This window comes from Myotis lucifugus, unplaced genomic scaffold, assembly GCF_000147115.1.
Source record: "Myotis lucifugus unplaced genomic scaffold, Myoluc2.0 scaffold_521, whole genome shotgun sequence".
Taxonomy (NCBI): Eukaryota; Metazoa; Chordata; class Mammalia; order Chiroptera; family Vespertilionidae; genus Myotis; species Myotis lucifugus.
The window spans coordinates 568,874-576,752 of NW_005871569.1; the positions used below are offsets into that span (position 1 = coordinate 568,874).

Genomic DNA, 7,879 nt, shown 5'->3' on the forward strand with positions numbered 1-7,879 from the left:
AGGGTCCCTGGTTCATTCCCAGTCAAGGGCACGTACCTTGGTTGCAGGCTCCTCTCTGGCCCAGGCCCTGGTCAGAGCTGGTGCAAAAGGCAACCAATTGATGTTTCCCTCACATGGATGTTTCTGTCTTTCACTCTCTCTTCTGTTCTCCCTAAAAATCAATGGAAACACGGGTAAGGATTAGCAACAAAAACAACAAAAAGAAGGAAAAAATAGAAAAATAAAAGAAAAAAGACAAAAATAATAAAGAAATAAAAGAAAATAAAGAGGCGCTGCCCAGGCCGCCAAGCCAGGCGTCCGCGAGCCAAGAGTCTGCAAGATGGCCGCATGGGGACGGAGGCGCTTGGGCCAGGGCAGCGGAGGCGCCCGAGAGAGGAAATCAACAATGTTTGTAATGAAGAACATCAGACTCTGAGCTGTAACCTGAATTCTTGTCTAAAATTCAGCACACTGGCAGTGAGCACACGAAACAGACTGCCACTTGGCCTGTCGACATCTTTGAGACACACATGCCCACAGCGTAGGTACCTGTGTGTTCTGCCACTTGGGTGCCAGCCTGGATCAGCTCACAGACGGCCCCGCCTGCCCCCGTGGGCTCCTTGTCTTCACTCTCTCGGGGCCCTGCGCACTGAGTTCTCCGTGCTTGCTGGAATGGTGAGCTTGTCGGCACAGACTGTTACATTGTGCATGAGATCTACAATGGGGAGAACGCACAAGACCAGTTTGAGTATGAGCTGGAGCAGGCCCTGGAAGCCCAGTACAAGTACATTGTGATCGAGCCCACCCCTTGGCGATGAGACTGCGCGCTGGATCACCGTGGGCAACTATCTGCACAAGACCACCATGCTGGCAGGCACTGCTTGCCTCTTCACCCCACTGGCACTGCCCCTAGATTACTCCCACTACATCTCCCTGCCCGCGGGCGTGCTGAGCCTGGCCTGCTGCACCCTCTACGGCATCTCCTGGCAGTTTGACCCCTGCTGCAAGTACCAGGTGGAGTACAACACTTATGAACTGTCCCGCCTGCCCCTGCACACACTCACCTCCTCCACCCCCGTGGTGCTTGTCCGGAAGGACCACTTGCACAGAAAGAAACTGCACAACATGATAGCACTCGCCGCCCTGGTGTACTGTGTAAAGAGGTGTACGAGCTCTACGCTATATGATTGCACTCCCCGAGGGAGCAGGCAGACGGCCCACAGCAGACAGCAGAGTCTGCAGGTCGCACAGGAACATTTTTTTGCTCCATGAGACAACGAAGCCCGGGAAGGTGTTTGGTTTAATAGTTGTTATTTTTTAAAAAATAACACAGATCGCAAATGTACCAAGGGTTTTTTCAACTTGCCACACTAAGCTGTGGATTTCCGCAACCCACAGGGAGTCTGAGGCCATGGGATTCTGACTGGGCATGGAATGTTGATGGGAGCTGAGGGGGGTGAGTGTGCTGGCATGGGATCTTGAAGTTTATTATTTAACTACCTTCCAGAGCCAACCAGAAGCAATTGACCATTAAAATGATGAGAATTTTGAAAGAAAGAAAGAGAAAGAAAATAATGCAACAAAAGCCAAATGGAGGTTGTCTTGGCAGAGTGTAATGACAGCTGGGAGTCCCTTTGGATCCGCTCTTATGTTGACTGAATTTGCCTGTTTTGTATGCCTGTTCTGGGCCTCCTGGGAGGTACTTTGGTGCTAGCCACAGTCAGTGTTATGCCCAGATCTCAAGATCCCCAAAAGACCACACCAGGGAGCCAGCCATATCCGATGCAAAAGCAGAGGATCCTTTATTTTGAGCTAGCTCGACTCCCCCTCCTGGCCAACGCAGCAACAGGAAGCAGAGTGAGATGGCGTGGGAAACACAGGGTTTTAATAGGGGGTGGAGTGAGGAGAGGGGAGCTGACTGTGGGCCCTGCCGATTGGCCAGGCGCAAGTCGGGTCTTGTTACACAGGATGTGGTCATCTCTATGGCGCGCACGTCCCTGGATTGTCATTGGTTAGTTTAAAGAAATCCCAGGCGTGGCCAGCAGAGGCCTGGGCTTCCGGGAAGAAGGTACTTTCCTGAGCACATGTCTTCCCCAAAATGGAGGACACAGGGTAAGATGGAGGGCGTAGTCCTCGCCCTTTCATTCCCCCCTTTGTCTTGGAACTTGCGGCTCAATCATGAGACGGACTGTATTTCTGTTTCACCGTTGCTAGAGGCCCATAGTGGGTAACAGAACTATCAACTGAACTATCCCTGCCGAACCGGTTTGGCTCAGTGGATAGAGCGTCGGCCTGCGGACTCAGGGGTCCCAGGTTCGATTCCGGTCAAGGGCATGTACCTTGGTTGCAGGCACATCCCCACTGGGGGGCGTGCAGGAGGCAGCTGATTGATCTCTCTCATCGATGTTTCTGGCTCTCTATCCCTCTCCCTTCTTCTCTGTAAAAAATCAATAAAATATATTTAAAAAAAACAAAACAAAACAAAAAAAAAACTGAACTATCCCTATATGCTTAACAAATGGTCCAGTGGAAGGGAAAGAAACCATTTTAGCTTTAACAACTTCTATTGAAATAGGAGTTTTCTTCTTAAAATTCCTCCATGGCTATTAAAAGGCCAAATTAGGATTAATTTATCTACTGTATTTATTTAGCATTGCCAGATTTCGGAGGAATTACATGAGGAGAAAAACGTACTGATCCTACTCTAAGATTTTCTGATTTTTCTTGCCAATTTCTTTTCATGGATTTTTTAGAGTTATGACAGAATAGTATTTGTTGGCATTAAATTTTCTTTCTATGCATAACCATGCCTCAGACCTTCTATTCTAAACAGGCCTTTCCCAGCTTACTACCCCTGACATGGGCATGGTTACGCAGGCCTGCAATCAATGCACAGGCTGCCAACTGTCAACTGTCTTTTAACAGAGACCAAAACTTGATGAGCACCCTTTTCTGCCCAGTTGGACACCTGCCCTCTTGGCAGCTAGACATTTTTTACTTTTGGGGGTCACTTTACACAGTTCCCTTCCAGGACAGCCAACACACATTCAAACCTGCAAGAGAATTAAAGGTTAATATAACATATCAACACAATGAAACATAATATTGGCATCATGGCCGCTTCAGGCAGCCAAATCTTTCGCTACTAAACATGTGATACTAAAGTCTATTCCTGACCTTCCTATGAATTGTCCTTGTCTTTTTGGAGCCATGTCCATGAAGGTGCAGGCATTATTTAAATCTATTCAATGTTACCAGCATCAGGCAGGTCGAGCGCGCCGTAGCTTGAGCTTGAGCGGGTTGCGTTGATCTCGATTGACGCTCCATTTGGTGATGAAGTCTTTCCGGACCATGGATGGGTCCGCTGACCAGACGTGAGTGTGATGGACCCAGGTCGCGACACCGTCTACCTTGAGAGCGGTGGGGGTCGTCAGCACCACAGTGTAGGGACCCTTCCAACGTGGCTCAAGAGTTTCTCGGTGATGCCTTCTGACGTAGACCCAATCTCCTGGTCTGTGCCGATGAGGAGTTGGGGTTGGGCTGGTCTCATAGATGGCGCAGAGGCACGGCCAAATGTCCTCGTGCGCCCTCTGGAGCCCTCTTAAGGAAAGAGATAGTTCTTGATTTTCAAATTCAGAGAGAAAGTCAGCTTTAAGGTTAGGAATGATAGGGGGTGGCCTGCCAAACATGATTTCATAGGGAGTAAAGCCCAGGGTGTATGGGGAGTTCCTTACCCAGTAATGGGCATACAGTAGGAGAGCCACCCAGTCCCCGCCAGTCTCCATGGTTAATTTGGTAAGGGTCTCTTTTAGAGTTCTGTTCATTCTCTCTACCTGACCTGAACTCTGAGGTCTATAAGCACAATGTAGTTTCCAATTTGCCCCAATAGCCCTGGTTACTACCTGCGTTACCTGTGAAATAAAGGCTGGCCCGTTGTCGGACCCTATCATAGCAGGAAAACCATACCTGGGTAAGATGTCTTCCAGCAGCTTCTTGGCCACCGTCTGAGCTGTTTCATGCTTGGTTGGGTATGCCTCTACCCAGCCAGAGAAGGTGTCTATAAATACTAAAAGATATTTATAACCATACTTCCCTGGTTTAATTTCAGTCAAGTCGACCTCCCATTGTGCTCCCGGTTTGGTGCCTCTGAGCCTGGTCCCTTTTTCATTTGATCCGACCCTTGCTTTTGTAAGTTGACAGGTCTTGCAGGCAGACACAACCTTGGTATCCAGAGGCGGCAATAGCCAGCCGATCCTAGGAATTCCCTCACCTCCCTCCGGGAGGTGGTAGCAGGGATTTTCAAGACTGTCTCTTTCCTAGCGTCTGACAACCGCCGCTGTCCGCCCTCCAGCATGTACCCCAGGTAACTCACCCTCTTTTGGCATATCTGAGCCTTCTTCGCAGAGGCCCGGTACCCTAAGGTCCCTAGGGTGACCAGCAGATCTTTGGTTCCTTGCTCACAATCTTTGGCGGTATCGGCAGCAATCAGGATGTCATCTACGTACTGAAGGAGGGTGAGATTGGGGTGCTCTCTCCTGTACTCACCAAGGTCTTCATGCAGCGCCTCGTCGAAGATGGTGGGTGAATTCTTGAATCCTTGGGGCAATCGCGTCCAGGTTAATTGTCCACTGTAGCCTTCCTCTGGGTCGTGCAACTCGAAGGCAAACAGGGGTTGGCTTTGAGGCGCTAGCAGCAGGCTGAAAAAGGCATCCTTCAAGTCTAATACAGTATACCAGACTCTAGAGGGTGCCAGAGAGCTTAGGAGAGTGTATGGGTTAGGAACGGTTGGGTGTATATCCAGTACTCTTTTATTTACTTCCCGGAGGTCCTGGACTGGTCGATAGTCATTCGTGTGGGGCTTTCTGACCAGCAGGAGGGGGGTGTTCCAGGCAGATTGGCATGGAACCAGTACCCCTAGGCTTCGCAGTCTCCAGATGTGAGGCTGGATTCCCTTCCGAGCCTCCTGGGACATAGGGTACTGTTTTACTCTTATCGGGCCTTCTCCTGGTTTTAGCTCTACCAGGGTTGGGGCCCTGTGGGCGGCCAGTCCTACTCCCCCCGTCTCTGCCCAGGCTGTGGGGAATTCTTGCAGCCACCTGTCCATATTGTTCTCTACTGGGGGCGCCCCCTGGTGGAGGCGATATTCATCCTCCAGTCTCAGAGTCAGAACCTGGATGGGGTGGCCTTTGCCATCGGTGACCTGAGGCCCCCCTTGTCTGAAGGTTATTTGGGCTCCAATCTTGGTTAGCAAGTCCCGTCCTAATAGGGGGTAGGGGCACTCTGGTATTACCATGAAAGAATGGGATACCCGGCCCGTTCCTAGATCTACTGTTCTTCGGGTAGTCCATGAATACTGGCTCATGCCAGTTGCCCCTTGCACCCAGGACTTTTTATTAGCTAGCTTCCCCTGAGGTGTGCGGAGAACCGAATGTTGTGCTCCAGTGTCGACAAGGAAGTCAACAGGGGTCCCCTCCACTCTAAGAGTTACCCTGGGCTCGGGGAGGGGGTCCGAACCCCGACTCCCCTAATCACTCAGTCCTTCCAGCTCCAAGACCTCCACCCGGTCTGTCTTGTTTTCCTTTTTACTGGCCTTCTTTGGGCATTCTTGGACCCAGTGCCCTATCTCTTTGCAGTAAGCACACTGGTTCCGTTGCAGCTCCCCCCCCCCTCCCCCACCCCCCGCCCCGGGCGGTTCCCTTACCTCTTTTTTGGCCATCAGCAAGCTGGCGAAGGCGGAGGGTCCGCTCCTCAGGGGACTCCATGGTGGTGGCTAGCAGAATCTTGGCCAGGTTTCGGGTCTGCTTGTCACTGGCAGCCACCATGGCTCGGGCTTGCCTATCCTCAGGGGGCTCTCGGTTATTGAACACCTTCTCTGCCACTGCCAGTAAATCCTGTAAACTCTTTTCTCCTAATCTATCTATTCTCTGCAGTTTCTTTCTAATGTCCATGGCTGACTGGTTTATAAAACTCGTGATTACAGCTGCCTTATTCTCAGGGGCTTCTGGATCCATGGGGGTATAGGTGCGATATGCCTCCATGATCCGTTCTAGAAAGGCAGCTGGAGACTCATCTCTTTCCTGCTGTACGTTCCCTACATTGGTCAAATTGGTGGGCTTTCTAGCAGCCCTGCGGAGACCCCCCATTAGAGTCTGGCAGTAGACCACAAGCCTCTCCTTACCTTCTGCCGTGTTGAAATCCCATTCAGGCCTAGTTAAGGGAAAAGAGACATCTATCTGGGCCTGGTTTTGTGGTTGGATTTCCGTCTACACCAGGAACCATCTTCTGGGCCTCATTGAGGATCCTTTCTCTCTCTTCCGTCGTGAACAGAACCTGTAAAAGCTGCTGACAGTCGTCCCATGTGGGCTGATGGGTGAAAAGAACAGAATCTAGCAAGTCAATAAGTCTCCCTGGCTTTTCGGAGAACTTAGGGTTCTGTGCCTTCCAGTTATACAAGTCGCTAGTTGCGAAAGGCCAGTAAAAATGGGGCTGGTTACCATCCGCATCCGGGGGTCCAGCGGCCCGTAAGGGCAGGGTCTTGATAGTGGAGTCGGGTGCTGCGACAGACAGCTCCCGTTGAGCTCTTTGCCGGGTGAGAGGCAGGCCTCCTACCAGAACCGGAACCGCGGCCACTCCGGGAACTCCGCCCCCAGCCACTCCCAGAACTCCGCCCCCAGCCACTCCCGGAACTCCGCCCCCAGCCATTCCAGGAACTGCGTCAGCTTCCCGTGACGGGGCAGGATCGAATCTCTCCGGCATCCTGTGGAAATGATACGGGGGAGGAAAAATTAACTCTTCTCCAGTTCCCCCCTGCAAAACCGGGTAGGGGGGAGCTGGAGCTGACGGCAGGGTGGCTTTTTTCTCCTCCCTCTTCTCCGCTTCCTGCAAGGCAAGAATGGGTTCTGGCTCTGGAGGGTGTGGAGGTAGGAAGGGCCAACTCCATGGAAGCGAAACCAAAATAATCTTCCAACTCCATGGAAGCAAAAACCGAAAACGATGGCTGCTCGCCAACCAGCGGGAGTGACCCGCCTGTCTCAGATTAAGGGGCTTCTACAGACCTTCTGACTCCGCGGAAGCAAAGCTACACCCCTACAGATGGAGGATCGAGGCGTCCCCCGACTCCTCCTGCCCTTGATCCTCCTGTGCGTCCACTACTTGGATCATTCCAGGCGATTACAGATTTCAGAAGTGAGCTCACACAGGACAGATACAAACACACAACGACACAGACACCTACCGCGGTCAGTCAGGCCCTCCGCGCTAGGGGGGTCCCTGGATGGTGTTGGGGATCCCGGACGAGCCCCCAAATGTTATGCCCAGATCTCAAGATCCCCAAAAGACCACACCAGGGAGCCAGCCATGTCCGATGCAAAAGCAGAGGATCCTTTATTTTGAGCTAGCTCGACTCCCCCTCCTGGCCAACGCAGCAACAGGAAGCAGAGTGAGATGGCGTGGGAAACACAGGGTTTTAATAGGGGGTGGAGTGAGGAGAGGGGAGCTGACTGTGGGCCCTGCCGATTGGCCAGGCGCAAGTCGGGTCTTGTTACACAGGATGTGGTCATCTCTATGGCGCGCACGTCCCTGGATTGTCATTGGTTAGTTTAAAGAAATCCCAGGCGTGGCCAGCAGAGGCCTGGGCTTCCGGGAAGAAGGTACTTTCCTGAGCACATGTCTTCCCCAAAATGGAGGACACAGGGTAAGATGGAGGGCGTAGTCCTCGCCCTTTCAGTCGGAATCTGTCCACATTTGGCTCTTGGCAATCTGTTTGAAGCTTCAAGTGATCCACAGTTTGTGGCTGCCCCCATAGGACTTGCTGCACAAGAGTAGCCAACCTGCACTGTACGGCCAGCTTATTAGCACGGGGCCCAAGGGAATGTCAGGAAATATCCCAAGGCACCTCAGG

At 51.9% G+C, this 7,879-nt stretch overlaps 1 pseudogene; it reads left to right on the forward strand.

Moving 5' to 3' along the window:
- The first annotated feature begins 252 nt into the window (after window positions 1-252).
- Window positions 253-1,166, forward strand: LOC102441269 (annotated as a pseudogene).
- The last annotated feature ends 6,713 nt before the right edge of the window (window positions 1,167-7,879 follow it).